General features: G+C 35.5%; 1 protein-coding gene across 12 annotated transcripts in view; it reads right to left on the bottom strand.

Annotated features, from left to right (window-relative positions):
• TENM3 (teneurin transmembrane protein 3) overlaps positions 1 to 17,171 on the bottom strand; it is a 2,746,241-nt gene that overhangs the window by 1,958,710 nt on the left and 770,360 nt on the right. For all 12 annotated transcript variants that reach the window (XM_027530163.1, XM_027530171.1, XM_027530173.1 and 9 more), the window contains exon 4: positions 13,125 to 13,179. The gene's annotated coding sequence lies outside the window, so the exon portion shown is untranslated. The remainder of the gene's footprint in view (positions 1 to 13,124; positions 13,180 to 17,171) is intronic.

Here is a 17,171-nt window from a genome sequence, read left to right as displayed (position 1 = left end):
CCTGGTAATTAACCTATCTAAAGAACTGAAGTGTCTTCCCCTATCTGTAGTCAACTCTCCACATATGTACCTTTAATCTCACCCATTTTCTCAGAGACTTGCTCCAGTAACTCTCCCCCATCACCTCTTCAGCATTATTAGTTCCTTTAAATTTTCCTTGTATAAAACCATTCTCATTAACATAGAAAAGTTATCTGGAGTAACTATGCTTTTTTTTTTCTCTCTTTGTATTCTCTCTTTTACTCTTAAGTGTTGATCTTAGCAATAAAAATACTTGGAAGTTACATATGCATACATACATACATATATATATACACACACACACACATATACATATGTATACACATATACACACATGTGTGTATATATACACATATATATTAGGGCAACCAATAAAATGTATTTAACCCCATACAGAATTTATTAAACATATAGAATCAGTTTGTATAAATACTTCAGAGAAGTTTTTTTTTTTTTTTTTTTTTATGATAAAGTAACAACAGTCAGATGACTCTATTGAAACTGTTTATTGTGAGGGATAACCCCCCCTCCTTCACCTTTTCACTAAAATCAAGGGCGAATTTTCAGTTCTTATTTTACTAACAGCTTTGGGCAGGTGAAAAAGCATTTCCTCCTTGAAATGCTTTCCCGATTCTATTTCCAGGACGCTCTGATAGTCCGGTTTGGCTCCTGGGTCTCTGGTCTCTTTATCTTATTCTCCTTGCAGTGACTCCTTCTTTCCCTTTCCTCAAGGGCTGGAATCTGCCCATGGTTACTCTGGATCCTGTCTCTTAACACTCAGGACTGTCACTCAATTTCAAGTTTTAAATAACCTCTCAGGCATACGGACAAGAAGAGTGATAGGGCATGTTTTAAAAATACTGTAAAATTGTGTTTTAGGCACTTTTCCACCCGTCTTGTCCTGATTCCCATAATTAGTGTTCTGAACTTTCATATTCCAGGTGTCCAGTTTCATATTCTTCATTGTCCTTAGAAAAGTACACCAACGGGCTTATCATCCTTAACCATACCCAGATTCTGATATTTTTCAGTCACCTCTCTCCTTCACAATAGATGGCCTGAATTACTGGAAGAGATTTTTGATACAGCACTCTTCCCCTTCTTTAAACACTTGAAGAAATTAAGAAGCAAGAAACTCTCTCTATAAGCCAACCAGGACCCTTCATTCCATACACAGGACTTACTTCTCTACACAAATTGATTAGTGAGCCTTAAGGGACTGTACTCTTAGATAACAGCTGACTTATCTGATCAGCTACTACATATTAAGATGAGCTGAGATGTTTGAGTTTGAATTGATGATTGGATTAGATATGACTCTAATCCATGGGTATTGCATGTCAGTCATGTCATGGGACTCTTTACAGTCCCATGGACTATAGCCCTTCAGGCTCCTCTGTCCATAGGATTTTCCAGGCAAGAATACTGGAGCAGGTTGCCATTTCCTGCTCGAGGGGATTGTTTCAACCCAGGGATCAAACCTGAGTCTCTTGTGTCTCCTGTACAGTGGAATTTTATACCACTATGCTACCTAGCAAGACCATACTCTTCCCTATAAACTCCTATAAATCCCTCTCTTTATACACTTAAAAGGAACATTGCTTTAAGCAAAAATATTCCCAGAGCTTCACTCTTTTACTGCAAATGTCCTCTGTATTAATTTCCCTTGGTTGCTGTAACAAAACCAGAAACTTAGTGGCTCAAAATAACATATATCTAGTTTTTTATAACTCTGGTGGTCAAAAATCTGAAATTAGTTTCATTGGACCAAGATCAAAGTATTGGCAGAGCCACACTCCCTTCAGAGGCTAAAGGGTAATATATTTCTTGCCTCTTCCAGCTTCTGGAAGCTCTTGGCATTCCTTGGCTCATGGTTGTATCACTTCGATCTCTGCCTCCAAGGTCACACTGCCTTTTTCTCTGTATGTTTGTAAATGCTCCTTCTACCTTTCTTGATAAGGACACAACTGGTGGAATTTAGGGTACATCTGGATAATTAGGATAACCTTCTCATCCTAAGAACTTTAATTAAATAGTACCTTTAATTAATAGAACTTTAATTAATAGTACTACAAAGTCTCTTTTACTTCCATATAAGGTAACGATCACAGATTCCAGACAGCAAGTCCTTTGGGAAGCTGTTATTCAGACTCATATACCCCACAATTTTCACACAAATGCCGGCAACTATATGTAAATGCTATAACTTAAGTGAAAAGAACAATTAACTTATTAAGTTATCAACAGTGTTTGCCATCATTTATTTCAAATTTTGGATTTCTAAGTCTTTATGAATTATCTTACCTACACTTTACTTTGCCTACATATAATTCAAACTATAATTCAGAAATGAGTAAAGAGAAAATATGTAAAAATCTGGAACTTGCAGATACACATTTGTTGTGTTTCTATTCTGTATGTATAAATTCTTTTTTCATAAGCATCAGAGTATAATTCTAAAAGTTTAATGAAAATGGACAAATACTATTACTCTATTTCAACTCTACAGTCCTGTATGAAAAAATAATTTGCACAGTATTTTCAATTCTGTTATTACAGTTTTTGCCAGAAGAATGAGGTGTCAGATTTTTATTGTCTGATATATATTGGGAATTAGAATTGCATGCCCTACCATCCTGACCTTTATCCGTATTCTGCATTTTGATTGGCTAACCTTTCTACTTCTTCCTATTTATAGCTTTACTAAACTAAGAGGAACAGGTGAAATGTCCACCAGTAAATATACAGAATAGCAGAAGGTCAAGCTGATAGAGAAGACAGCCAAATTTCACATAGGGTATGAAACATTCCAATGCCAGGACCTCATTCTCAAGTAAAAATTTAAATTAGAATGTAAAATAGCATAACTGAATCCATCTTCTGAAAATGAATAAAAGAAATGTGGCAAATTTAACCCATTCTACATTAACATTGCAATTTCCCAGCCTTCCATGAAAATATCCTTGAAAGATTACATGAGGTCACAAAGTCAGTTTCCATTATCACTAAAGTGATACATACATTTATTTGTGTCTTAAACCCTGTGTAAAGAAAACTATTACAGATCTGTCATCTGTCTTGGGTGATGCAAAATAACAGATTGATTATGACTTTCTCCAGCTCTTTTCTGACAGAGCTTGTGCTGATGTACTCTTGTAAAAACTACAGCTCATGACTAAGTAAAGACTAACAAAGTTACTCCATTTTTACTAACTCCAAATTTACTAACAACTTTGCATCATTAAACCTTTTTTCACACTTTGTTTTGAAAACAGTATTTCACTTGCAAGCACATCTATCTAGACTATTCCAGATTTGTTATTTTTAGTTGCATTATTGCTCTTGTATATTACAATCAGAACAAGAATGTCCAAAATTATCACCCAAGTTTAGAATATATGTTCTTTTGGAAGGTGGACAGTAATGAAATATTTAATTTAAAAATAAATCTAAATTTCCCATGGATTTTGAAATACTTAAAGTTGTAACCTTGCATGTCTATTTCTACAAATTAAAAAAGAACATATCTAGCAAATTTGTGTATAAATGTTATTTCAAATACAATTTTAGAAAATAGCATTACACAAGCTAATCACAGAATAGTAAAGATTCTTTACAATATCTTCTACACTTGATTCAGTATGCCTGCAAACTTTGTTCATGGAAAGGTAGTTTAGTGTAAACTAATTATATACTTAAATTTTTCAAAACTTTCCAGAAACATACATTTTTGAAGAACATTCCCATTGTCTTTAAAATATGTACATAGTAGATATATTAAAGCATAAACACATTTTGTATGGCCCAGGACTAATAAGGTTTAAATTTAGTGTAATAGAGCTTGAAAGTGCCAAAGACAAGTATTATTTTTAAGTGTAAAGAAATTGAGTCTCAGAGACTAGTCACACAGTGGAATAAGTTTCTTTCATCAATTCAAAAGACAACTGAGGTGTATCAGCAAAATAAAATACAGCTTAAAACATTATTTAAAAAATTAGGATGTAACAGTGCTTGCTCCTAAAATTTGTTCCAATTTAAGTAATTTTATATTTGTATTATATCATGCTAAGTTTTGTCAGCATTTTGGGTCAAAAAACAATATACTCTCTACTATATAGCATATCATATATCTAGTATCTAGGGAGAAATATCAAAAACTTCAAATAGGCAGATGATACCACTCTAATAGCAGAAAATGCCGAGGAACTAAAGAGCCTCTTGATGAGGGTGAAAGAGCAGAGGAAAAAGCTGACTTAAAACTCAACATTCAAAAATCTAAGACCATGGCATCTGATCCCATCACTTCATGGCAAACAGAAGGGGTAAAAGCAGAAGCAGTGACAGATTTTCTTTTCTTGGGCTCCAAATTCGATGTGCACAGAAACTGCAGCCATGACATCAGAAGATGATTACTTATCTATAACTTCTAACTTATAAAGAATTTAAAACATTTTTCAAAATAATTAATTTAAAATCTATCATATTATATATAAATCTAAATAATCAAATAGATAATTAGATATAATATAATCTAAAGAAAAATCATATAGGAGAAATAAAAACAGGTATGAGTCTAGTACCCCAAAATTGTATACTGTGGCTTTTAAGAGAGTTACATATTTGACCCAGCGCATCACAGATGCCAAGAAAAATGGAATCATATAAAGTTGCTAAAGCTGACCTATCAATGAAACTACAAGCAGATCTAGCTGGTCAGGAGTTGTACACCCTTCCTGGGAATGAGACTCAAGAGGACTTGCTCATGCTGGTTTCTCTCTGGCGAACGATGCCCCTGATAACTGCAGAAACACCCATATGCATGTTTTGTTGATGACCTGCTGTATACTGACTGTTTCTCAAGTGTCTGATACACACAACTTTATTTCCACCCTCCTAACCACTAAGAAAAGTGATTATTATTGATATGAAAGTGATATGTGGATCAAAGTATTTACTCATTTTTTCCAAGTTTGCATTATGTGGAAGAGCCTGGTGGGCTACAGTCCATGGGGTCGCGAAGAATCGGACACGATTGAGTGACTTGACTTTCACTTTTCACTTTCATGCATTGGAGAAGGAAATGGCATCCCACTCCAGTGTTCTTGCCTGGAGAATCCCAGGGACGGGGGAGCCTAGTGGACTGCCGTCTATGGGGTTGCACAGAGTCAGACACGACTGAAGCGACTTAGCAGCAGCAGCAGCAATCAGCTTTAAAACTAGATAGGTCTGACTCCAATCCTCTCTTCTTAAATATCTATATAATAAATACTGAATCCAGTTTTACTGAATTATTTCTTATAAATACACATGGAACAATTTTTCCACACCAAAGCATGTATCACAAAGAGTATTGGAGAGTAGAGAGCAGAAGAATACACGAAAGGGTGATTTCTGATTGTCTAGAATAATTTATTGATGCTGTTGTTTTGTTTCACTTGTTTTTAACCCAAAGGAATGGGTCCCTATGAATATAGTTGATTTATTTTGTTGTGTTGTCCTGTTTGGGGTTTCCTCTTCAAACAGGTGGTAGTGATTAGAAGATAAATTTTCCTAACAAGTATATGGGATAAAACTGATTTATGCTGTCAGTTAAATCAGAGCCATGTGCCTGAACAGTTAGCTGACACCACTCATAAAAATTGAGAAATCAATCAAGGATACAGCCTGAAGGCAAAGCCAACCTGTCTCAAGGTAGGGAAGCCATAAAATTTCCAGAAGACTGGCTCCTCCCCCAGACCCAGTGCAGATGGCCCGCCTACACTGTCTCCCATTCCATTCCTATTCCAAGGAGCAGAGATCATCTTTCCTGCTACTTGTCCTACTTAGAATTTCCTGGTTTTGACCAATGACGAAGCTCCAAGCAAGGTTTATTCCTGATTTCTCATTTTATCAGCTTCTTGTCACTTTGCTAACCCACTCTAATGAAAGACTGGTTCTGCCTTATCCTGCCTATAATTCTCTTGTGTTCTTGGCTTATACAGGTGCAATCCACTGTAGGGGAACACAATTTGGAAACCCCAAATATCTCTTTGGCATGTGGATTATTTTGATCTGAAAACAATCAAGGTCCCAAAGACTCAGGAAGAATATTTGATCTTCTCCATAAATACCTAAAGACTATAGATAGAGAACCTCTTTCAAGAAGGGAGTGGTCATTACAGATAACTACAGGAGGAGGTAGGTGTGTGAACAGGGAAGAACTCAGAAAAGTGTGTTTGTTAAAATTCCTGTCTGTGTCCCACAGTCTGTACATGGCCCAGTCAACATCTGTTCACGAGCATTTGCTTTTCCATTTTCATATCAATTGCTTTCCTCCCCCTTAGGGTCCCAGAACCACTACCTACAAAATTCTCTCTTGTCTTTAATTGAAAATGATATTTAAGGTGAGAGTTTCAGCCATTTTGGTGAGTTACTTAGCTTTCCTATGTCTCTCCCATGTATACATGTTATTAAACTTCTGTGTGATATCCTCCTGGCAGTCTGTCTAATGTCAATTTAATTCTTAAACCGGCCAGAAGAATTTAGAAGAAGGGTAGAGGAAAATTTCCTCCTTCTCAGTGACGAAAACTACGTAATTCTCTAATTCAAATAAACTGAAGCACATATATTATTAACAAACTCTCAAATGAGCATTTAAAAAGAACCAGTATCTGGGGAAGAGGGTAGAGGAGAAAGTGGTTTCACTTTAAGGTTGCTGCTAAGCTGCTGCTGCTGCTTCTGCTAAATCGCTTCAGGCATGTCCAACTCTGTGCGACCGCATAGACGGCAGCCCACCAAGCTCCCCCGTCCCTGGGATTCTCCAGGCAAGAACACTGGAGTGGGTTGCCATTTCCTTCTCCAATGCATGAAAGTGCAAAGTGAAAGTGAAGTCGCTCAGTCGTGTCCGACTCTTAGCGACCCCATGGACTGCAGCCTACCAGGCTCCTCCTCCATTCATGGGATTTTCCAGGCAAGAGTCCTGGAGTGGGGTGTCATTGCCTTCTCCGCACTTTAAGGTTATACTTTGAATTAATGAAGATAAAATCAAATTTGTATAGTTCTCACAAACATTGAATCAAGTTAATTTCTACACCAGAGGTTGTCATTTTGAGGTAGGAACACAAGTGATTAACAAGCTTTAAATAGGATAGACAAATACAGGCAACACAACTTTGCATATACACATTAGAGTAGTTTAATTTTATAAATTTGCATCATGGGTCACATTTCAGGTAACTGAATCTAATCACAGTTTATCTCTGCCACTGTCTTTCTATTTTGGAAATCCCTCAGTCTTTTCAATAGCTAACAGTTGTTTTATTCCCTGGCTGTTAAAGTCTCTTATTGCTTCAAAGATTTCTGTCACTCCTCCGTCACACCCTGGCTATCCTCGGCCCCGGTCCATGAAGATCACTTAATACATGAAGTGACCATGGGAGATAAAATCACATAAAACAAGTTATTTGTATGAGATAGCTGGATAGTTGATTTCATCAGCGAGAAGGCAATGGCATCCCCCTCCAGTACTCTTGCCTGGAAAATCCCATGGATGGAGGAGCCTGGTGGGCTGCAGTCCATGGGGTCGCTGGGAGTCAGACATGACTGAGCGACTTTCACTTTCACTTTTCACTTTCATGCATTGGAGGAGGAAATGGCAACCCACTCCACTGTTCTTGCCTGGAGAGTCCAAGGGACGGGGGAGCCTGGTGGGCTGCCATCTGTGGGGTCGCACAGAGTTGGACATGACTGAAGTGACTTAGCAGTAGCAGCGAGGTATACTTTCAGAAAACATTGAAATAGTCATTAGGAATTGCAAGCACCTGTATTTCTTCTACAAAAAAAAATGTAGCTAAAGGATCTATTTTTGTTTATAAAGGTCTCTAAGTAACTATCATGTTACTCAAGTTCTTTCTAATACAAAAGCTGACTTCCCCAAGATAAGGATATGAGCTGTGAAGTCTCTCCAGTCAACTTTAATTGAAAAACCAGTTTAAAAGTAACTGCAAATAAAACACCTTGTTTCTTGTTTTCCCAGAATGAAATGTTTTTTTATAAAGTAACTGAGAAAAAACCTTATTAGTTACTTCAGATAATTTAATATTTATAGGCTGGTAAACCAAAACCCATATCATTTTCAAAGGTAACTGCATGAACACATTAATATTATTTAAGGAATTGACTGATCTTTAAACATACAGAGTATCAAATTTTATGAAACTTAGCACACTTTAGAGATTCAAGGAAGAAAATTCATTGTCTCAGCAATCTTGAAAAAAAAAAAGAACAGCAATATTTTGCTAATTCTATCCACAGTGTATCTAAAGTTGGCATGGATCAGCGAGCTGACCAAGGAAAGATGCAGTTTAAGGCACCTATTCTTTGAATTCTTGGTCAATAAATACTTAGAGAGTCTCTTACAAGACAGTTGCCCTCAAGCAAACCAAGAAGAGAAGACTAAGAGACTTAAGTCTTTATTAATAATTTCATGTCATCTCAGGAGTTGTCCCAAGGAACTCTGTAGATAGAGCAAACTAATAAACTTTATGAAAAGTGAGGAACATCGGGTCGAATTTAAGCCACTGGAGACAAAAGCAATCTGGGTAAATGTGACAGGAAGGTGAAGGGTTCTAAGGCAGAGAAAAAAGAAGGATGAGGTAGGCAGGTGGAGGACAAATGCCCTGGCCCAGTGGAGGACAGCTGAGAGGGCAGCAACAGTGACTTAATTTCAGGGACTGGGTGTGAGTTCCAGCAGACCTACACAGGTTGGAAGCGCTCTGAATGCCAAGGACAAAACTGTATTCTTCAGGGACAAGGTACTCCCTCAAGGACTGTGAGCAAATGAATAAATAAATATTTTTAAAAATTAAAAACACTATTTTTTAAAGTGATATGATAAAAACAATACCTTGGATTAAGCTGCACAGGAAGAAGAAAAATGTGTAGTCAAGGAGACCAACCATGAAGCTCTTTTTTTGAAAGAGAGGAATTCAAATTCATTTCAAAATGTTAAAGTTGATTTAGACAAAATCACTGAGCCCTGGAAGTTGCTCTCTAATAAGATTATATTATTTCAAATGTCACCATCTTTCAATGAGAACTAACACAAATTAATTTTATTAATGAATTTAAAGATAGAAATTGAAATTCTGAAAAAGCATAAAGAAAGTATGTTGAGAAAATTGTCTTGTTCTACAGCATCCCTTTCATTTGTTACCAGGGGCTTTTTTGTCAGTTCTGTAAAACTCAGGCACCTTTTGATTATGCCCTTCACTGATGAGAAGAAACAAATCCTCAAATTATAAATCAGAAGATGTAAAATTTTCTCATTCTATTAAAATTCAGATGTTATTCACCAACATAATTGGTTATGGAATAAGAATATAATTAAGTCTCTATACTTCTAAAAGGTAAACATGTTAAATATATTTAGCTATGCATTTACTTTTGTGATTGAAAATCCATACTCTTTATGAGTGCTCTGAAAGTCTAGAACTGCATTGTTCAATATGATTTTGGCAACATACATATTGTCCAAGAGGTAACTGTTCACTATATTTGGCTATTGAACAGCTGAAATATGATAAATGTGACTAAAGAAATAAATCTATAATCTAAATTAATTTAATAGTTACATGCAACTGGTGCTGGACAGTATATGGAAGATAGAACAAGTGGTCATAACCATTACAACCAACTGGTTCTATCTGTGTTCTGAACTAGGCTCCATAAAGGCTTCTGGTACCTCCTAGGGAATGAGGGAGAGACAGTCTAGGCCTAAATTGAACTAAATCTTTCTGTTCTCACAACTATTTATTTTAAAATTAGCTTCTCTTCTCTCTCAGCCCACTCCCATGGTGATGACCCTCCAATCAATAGCCATCATGTAGATTTCCTTCTTCACCCAGGCCAGATAACCTCAAGTAAATAACCTGGTCTCCATTGTCCAGAGCTTGATGTTTTCAAGGCTATGTTCTACCCACAAAACCACTTCCTTAGGTGAGTTTGTCATCATTTATTTCTTGGAGCTCCTAATATAGCTTCCTAACTGGTTTTCCTATCTCTGCCTTGACAGCTTCTTCTCCATCTCCCCTAACCCTTCTTCAAAATCGCTACTCTGCTGGTATTTCCAAAATATAATTCCGAAGTTCCTTACTGTTATAAAGTTCACTAGGGCTCCCTTTTGTTTTTTGGCTAAAAATAAGATAAAATGCAAACTCCTCAGCACAGTCACAGATGTGATTTTATGCTCTAGTTCTCCCATTTCCTGTCATGCTGCAACTTTCATTCTGTAAAAATGTTCCTTGTGACTCCTTCATCCTGCTGCATATTGCATAGATATCCCTTCCCTTTGTACAGAGTCTGAAATGATTCCTACGGCCTCTTCTTCCTAATCCTTGCTCCTTGCCCCCTATCCCATACCCTCTCCTTGGAGCATACACATATACCCACTGTGGTTCAAGAAATACCTTCTCCAGAAGACACTGGCTCAGCCCTCCAGTATGACCTGAGTGTTTTCACCTACATATCAGCACTTGCCAGATACGTCTAAAAAAGATCAAATTATGAGCCACTGCAGCTTCTCCTTTTCAACACCCTCTGAAAGGAATGGAGATCAGAAATGAGGCACTCTGTGTTCTAGGAAAAAACTGGCAGAAGATGTCTTGAGATAGACATTTTCAGGAGATGATCTTAGGAACCCAATTCTTGCATCTCCTCATATCTAGAAAAGCACAAAAATCCTTCATGGTGACATCTGCTCCTCATGACTGGCAGAAAACCTTTATGAGACTAGCAGAAAACTTTTGCAATAAAAAAGGGGGGGTGCTTGATTGCATGTACTTCCCCTTCACCAAAATCATTCTTCCCGATCTCTTTGGAGCAGTTTCTGAGAGCTAAATGAAATGCTGTTTCCCAGGCTATAGTCCTCCTCTTGCCCCAGATAAAATTAATTCACACTTCTAACACTGTGCAACCCCCTCTCCCCGCAGTGGATAGTATTCACCTCTCTACTTCCCAATCAGTATATTCCAATTTGATCACAAATCCCACCATAATGAACTGAAATGATTGTCATATGTTTCTGTTTTTTCCAACATCCTGTAGACAACTAGGAGACAGGAACTTAATCTTTCCTCCCTCTCTCCCCAGTGTCTGAGCCCACACACCTAGCTACACAAAAGCTGTTAAGTATAAAAAAAATTGACAGATAAGAACAGACTGATACTGATGATTTAGAGATAAAATAAAAATTACAATGAGCTAGAGATAAATAAAACTCTGTATGCATATTCAAAGTTTCCCATTTGGTAATTATAATAAAATATGATTTTGTTGACTGTATATATACACATATTTACATATAAATATATTTATTTGTATACATATGTATACTTGATTGTTCCTAGAAAGTATAAAAGCATAATTTAAAGATGAAAAAGTACTAGAAATGACTAAGGACAACAGTTTTTAAGTGGTTTATAACATTATTTGTAAAATATACAGTCCTACTACTGATGATTTTTTGGTTATAAGGAAATGAACATTCTCACACTTCTAATTTAAGAAGCCATTTTCTTTTCCTTTCATCTCTCCCTCATCCAAAGTAAGACAGAGAAATAGTGACACTTTGAGTTATTTTACCAATCATTTAATCTATTGCAGAGCTGGTACCAGCAAACAGTTTCTAAAGATCAATATAGTTTATTTACCAAAGTCTTTATCTACAGCTATATTAGTAAACAAGTGAATTGGAATTCTCCAAATAGAAAATAATTTCTTTTATAATATAGCATATCTCTGAAAGCGACTTGCAGGCATCTGGTAAGTATCATCGAAACAACACTAGGGAGGGGATTTTGGGGGAGAATGGATACATGTATATGTAGAGCTGAGTCCCTTTGCTGGTCATCTGAAACTATCAGAATATTGTTTTTTTTTTTTTTTATCAGAACATTGTTAATCAGCTATATCCCAATACAAAATAAAAAGTTAAAATACAAACAAACAAACATTTGACACATCATACTCAAGGAAGACACGATTGCCTGAGGATGACAAGTCAAATTGAAGATCACTGGACAGAATTACCAGCAAACAGCCAGTGTCAAGAAGAGTCAAGAAGACACCCCAGGAAATAGTATCAGTAAGAAATGGAAGGAAATGAAAGCCAGGATATATCCCAGGTTTCACAACACACCAGAAATCTATCCAACTGAAAAGGATGCCAGGATCCAAACTACTCAGAAAATCAAGAATTCAGAATTTGGAGTGTATTTCTGTCCCACTAAAAGTTTCATTGAGATGGATACCTCTGGCAATGAATTATGAATTATGTCTTCTTCTTACAAATACAGTTTCCATTTAAAACCTCATATCTTAAATTACTTTAATTCCTGGATGTGCACAGAGCCTGCAGCAAGCTGATATTTCCCTATTCAATTTGGAATAGAGCTACTTCACAAGTAATTACATTAATGTAAAGCAGGGCACAAGATAACCCTGGCTGGCAGGTAAAACAAAAGTTACGTATGTCCATGTTTTAAATAAACACACAGATTTAAACCATTATGAAAAGGACATTGCAGGAGAATCAAGATGTTACTATTTGATGCCAATGGGGAAAAGGAGGCCCCTCTCTTACTTTTTATGAGATGAGTACAAGTGTTAGTGACTCACATTAGCATGGAAACAACTTAAAACGTATCATTACAAAAGACAAATTTGAGTTTCTTGGAGAGAACTTATGAATGCAAAACTAATACCCCACAATCCAAAATTTAAAAACCAATTGTCAAAAAATTGTCCATAGAAAACAGTCTCGGTAAATCAGTTAATCAAAGAGATAATCCACGTCATATATGCACAAGTAAAATTTGCATAGTGATACTGTCATAAACACACTGGACAAAATGGAAAGACTTGGCTATGAGTCATGTTTCCTCATTATTAAAATGATTTGGCATTAATCTATTAAAATTCTATATAAAGTATCATTAGAGGGAATACAGTTTATCAAAATTATAAAAATAATAAAGTTAAATAATCATATTAACATTTTTCATGCATTTAAGCAAATATTAAGATATTATAGTTAAAAAAAATATTGCATTTACATAAGCACTTACTGTTATTTCCTTGCAGCAAGAATCTATGTCTCCCGCAAGAGCCTGAAGTTATTGCCTGTTAAAGTTACAAAAATAAGAATACGTTAATTTAAAATATAATAAATTTTAAATTATAGTAGTTAATAAGACTGTTTTTTGTTCATAAATAAAAAATATTATAACTATTACCACTTGATTCTGTTTTTTTCATGAATTAAAACTATAAAAGCCAAGTGAAAATTATTTCTCAATGCACATCTTAAATTAAAAATGACTTGGCATCACATTAATCTTTTAAAAGAAAATTTCAATTAGAGAAAACAAAAATGTCCCTAGTCGGAGAAAAGAATGTATTAATGCCCCTCCCCCACCCTCAATGTTTACAGGTAATTTGATCATTGGTTTGTATTGAGTGAATTTGAGTTACATACTCATGACAGGCTTATGTGTTCATGCTTATTCAGAATTCTCTTTGAACACATCTTTCTTAATTTGTCAAGCAAAGTTGAAAATAACAATAGGAAAGATCTCATCAAGTTAGAGAGACTACTTGGGAACAATTAGACATATATAAAGGACAATGCACAAGTCAAGTTCACTATTTCACTCAATATTTGATGAATTTATGAAGAAAAAATAAATCATTTGTAATATGCTTGATGTTGAGTAGTATCTGAATATTCAACTGAAGGAAAGAACTTGAGTAATTATCTAAATCACTCAGGCCAAAAGACCAATTTACAAAAATTATTCAGCTCACTGGGGCAAAGATTACTGGAGAAGCTTTTTCTTTGAATTATTTCTTAAATATTAATTTTTCTTTTCATGGTTGGATGTTACCAAACAGAGAAAGAACCATAACGTGGTTTGAATTAGACATACATAATCACAAATAAAATCATCTGAAAATACATTAAAAAAAATAAATGTTTAATCTTAAAAGAGCATGTTTATTTCTGTAAAACCACTTAAAAATATACTCTATTGAAACTTGATTTGGACTTAAATATCATTCCATTGTAATTACACATTTCCACTTTAACTGTTTATCCATTTTAATCTATTTTCCTTTTCCAGTTACTGCTAAGAACATAAGTCAACTTTTAACATCTTTTCCCCATAGTATGCTCAATGTTAGTTCTAAAAGCTCGATCTTGCCAAAATGCATCTTGCTTTATACAGTAAAGAGGTAACATTTAATACAAAATTGGAAGTGTTCTTTGTTTGATAAGCTTTTTCCCCCAATTAATCAAAATCTGCTGACACAGTATTGACCTAAAACATTCTTTACATATTTCTCTACTATGCTGAAATTTAAACAAAGGAAATCATACCACCTGGATTCAGAAAAAAACTATTTTTTTTCAAAATGTATTAAAAATTCTATAGTAAAAAAGAAATAGGCTTCTTTTATATAGGCAAATTAAACAATATTTTAGGGAAATAGTTATTTCCCCAATAAAATAACAATATAAATAATAAATTATTTACTATCAAATCCCTTATTCAAAAAAAGTGACACAATAGCAGTTAATGTGAGGTTAAACTTGCAGAACTTGAATACAAATAATTAATAATGCAGGAACTCCTTGGTTTATAATGTTTATGCTAGGAAGTGTTAGCATCTTGACATCATGCCCCATAAATTCAAAACCCAATTTATGATAATGTGGGATAAATCTTTAAGATATACTGGTATAAATTTGCTCTTTCATTATAAAATTAAATTTATACATCATAATATAATGCGTACAAATAAAGAATAATTTTTAGGTAATGATACAGCCATAGATAGTCAAAATATCTTTATGATTAAAAATAACATTTATTTCTATGAAATCTTTATAGACACAGCAATTATTAAGATACATAATCTTTCTTTGGGACAACAGAGATATCATTTCAAATAATTTTTAGCTTCCTTGTTTCACTATATATTTACATTCTTACCCTTTCATACTATTTTTTTTTAATTAGCTTACTCAATCTGTATCCAGGTCAAGAAGCAACAGTTAGAACTGGAAATGCAACAACAGACTGGTTCCAAATTGGGAAAGGAGTTCGTCAAGGCTGCATACTGTCACCCTGCTTATTTAACTTATATGCAGAGTGCATCATGAGAAATGCTGGGCTAGATGGAGTACAAGCTGGAATCAAGATTGATGGGAGAAATAACAATAACCTCAGATATGCAGATGACACCACCCTTAAGGCAGAAAGCAAAGAAGAACTAAAGAGCCTCTTGATGAAAGTGATAGAGGAGAGTGAAAAAGTTGGCTTAAAATTCAACATTCAGAAAACTAAGTTCATGGCAACTGGTCCCATCATTTCATGGCAAATAGATGGGTAAACGCTGGAAACAGTGACAAGGCTTTATTTTTCGAGGACTTCAAAATCACCGCAGATTTTTCCTGCAGCCGTGAAATTAAGATGCTTGCTCCTTGAAAGAAAAGTTATGACCAACCTAGATAGCATACTAAAAAGCAAAGACTTTACTTTGCCAACAAAGGTCTATCTAGTCAAAGCTATACTTTTTCCAGTAGTCATGTATGGATGTAAAAGTTGGACTATAAAGAAAGCTGAGTGCAGAAGAATTGATGCTTTTGAACTGTGGTGTTGGAGAAGACTCTTGAGAATCCCTTGGACAGCAAGGAGATCCAACCGGTCCATCCTAAAAGAAATCAGTCCTGAACATTCATTGGAAGGACTGGTGCTGAAGCTGATATTCCAGCAGTATGGCTACCTGATGTCAAGAACTGACTCATTTGAAAAGCCCCTGATGCTTGGAAAGATTGAAGGCAGGAGGAGAAGGGGATGACAAAGTATGAGATGGTTGTATGGCATCACCGACTCAATGGACATGAGTTTGGGTAAACTCCGGCTGTTGGTGATGGACAGGGAGGCCTGGCATGCTGCAGGTCATGGGGTTGCAAAGAGTTGGACACGACTGAGCAACTGAACTGAACTGAACTTAATAGAAATCTGTCTGAACCACAACTTGCTTTGCTCCTGTTGAAATGACAGAAGCTACTAAATCTTGCCAGAGGTATTTGAAGAGTAAAGGCTAGTATTAAATGGTAGGAAATAAGTAGTTCCTGATTTTTAGATACTGATTTCATTTAAGATGGTTGAAGAAAGAGTAATCATGAGATGAAACACCTACATGCTTCTATTATTCAGTATTATTACTTTCCCTTCATCAAATGCCCAACCCTACATCTACTTTAGCTGACAGCATTGTAGGTTCTATCAAGGTTGAGATATTTGTGCTGTGCAAATCTTTCTTTACATAAGATTCAGTTTGTAAACTGGAAGTTGGAATGGGAGCCCTTGAACCCTGTCTGCTCTCTGTTGTCCCTCCCCAACTGCTGCTCAGAAGTCACCTATGTTAAAACTCTAGATTTTCAAGGAGCAAAGTCTGAAATCATTTCTCCATTTCAGTATGTTTTCCTTTCATTTCAAAAGCAATGGGTGGATAGACATGGGAAGCTGTAAGTTTTCTGGGAAATAAAAAGGAAATGGAAGATAAGCAGATTTGGGTAAAAATAAAGGAAAGAGAGAAACAGACACTGCTTCAGGTAAGTTTGCAACATACATGGCAACGTCTTAGAAAACTGGTTGGCAAACACAGGCATAAAATAAGGTACTGCAAAGAAATACTATAAATAAACGGAACTTGGTAGACAACTTGTATATCTTCGTCTTCCCAAATGTTTCATTTATCTTTTAAATCTCTGATTTTCCAACATTTCACGTGATTTACAACATGATCCATATGATTAAATCAGACAGATTTTAATGTACTTATCTTCCCAAGACAAAATATAAAATACTGGCTCATTCCCAAGCAATCAAAAATATCTTGTCACCTTTATATTATGCTAATTGCCTTAAAATTCTGCCACATCTTACACTACAGAGGTTGATAGTATAAGAACTGACTCAGAAACAGCTGTGTTCCCTAAAATGTGACTGTGGTCCCTGGTACCCTTTGAGGGTTCTCTTCATTAATAAGCCAACTAACGTCTAATTACTTCTGGGGAAGAAAAGAAGAAGAAGAAGGAAAAA

Source organism: Bos indicus x Bos taurus, chromosome 27 (assembly GCF_003369695.1).
Source record: "Bos indicus x Bos taurus breed Angus x Brahman F1 hybrid chromosome 27, Bos_hybrid_MaternalHap_v2.0, whole genome shotgun sequence".
NCBI classification, from domain to species: Eukaryota; Metazoa; Chordata; class Mammalia; order Artiodactyla; family Bovidae; genus Bos; species Bos indicus x Bos taurus.
Note: the sequence above shows the minus strand (reverse complement) of the source record. Positions and strands in the feature narration are given on the sequence as shown.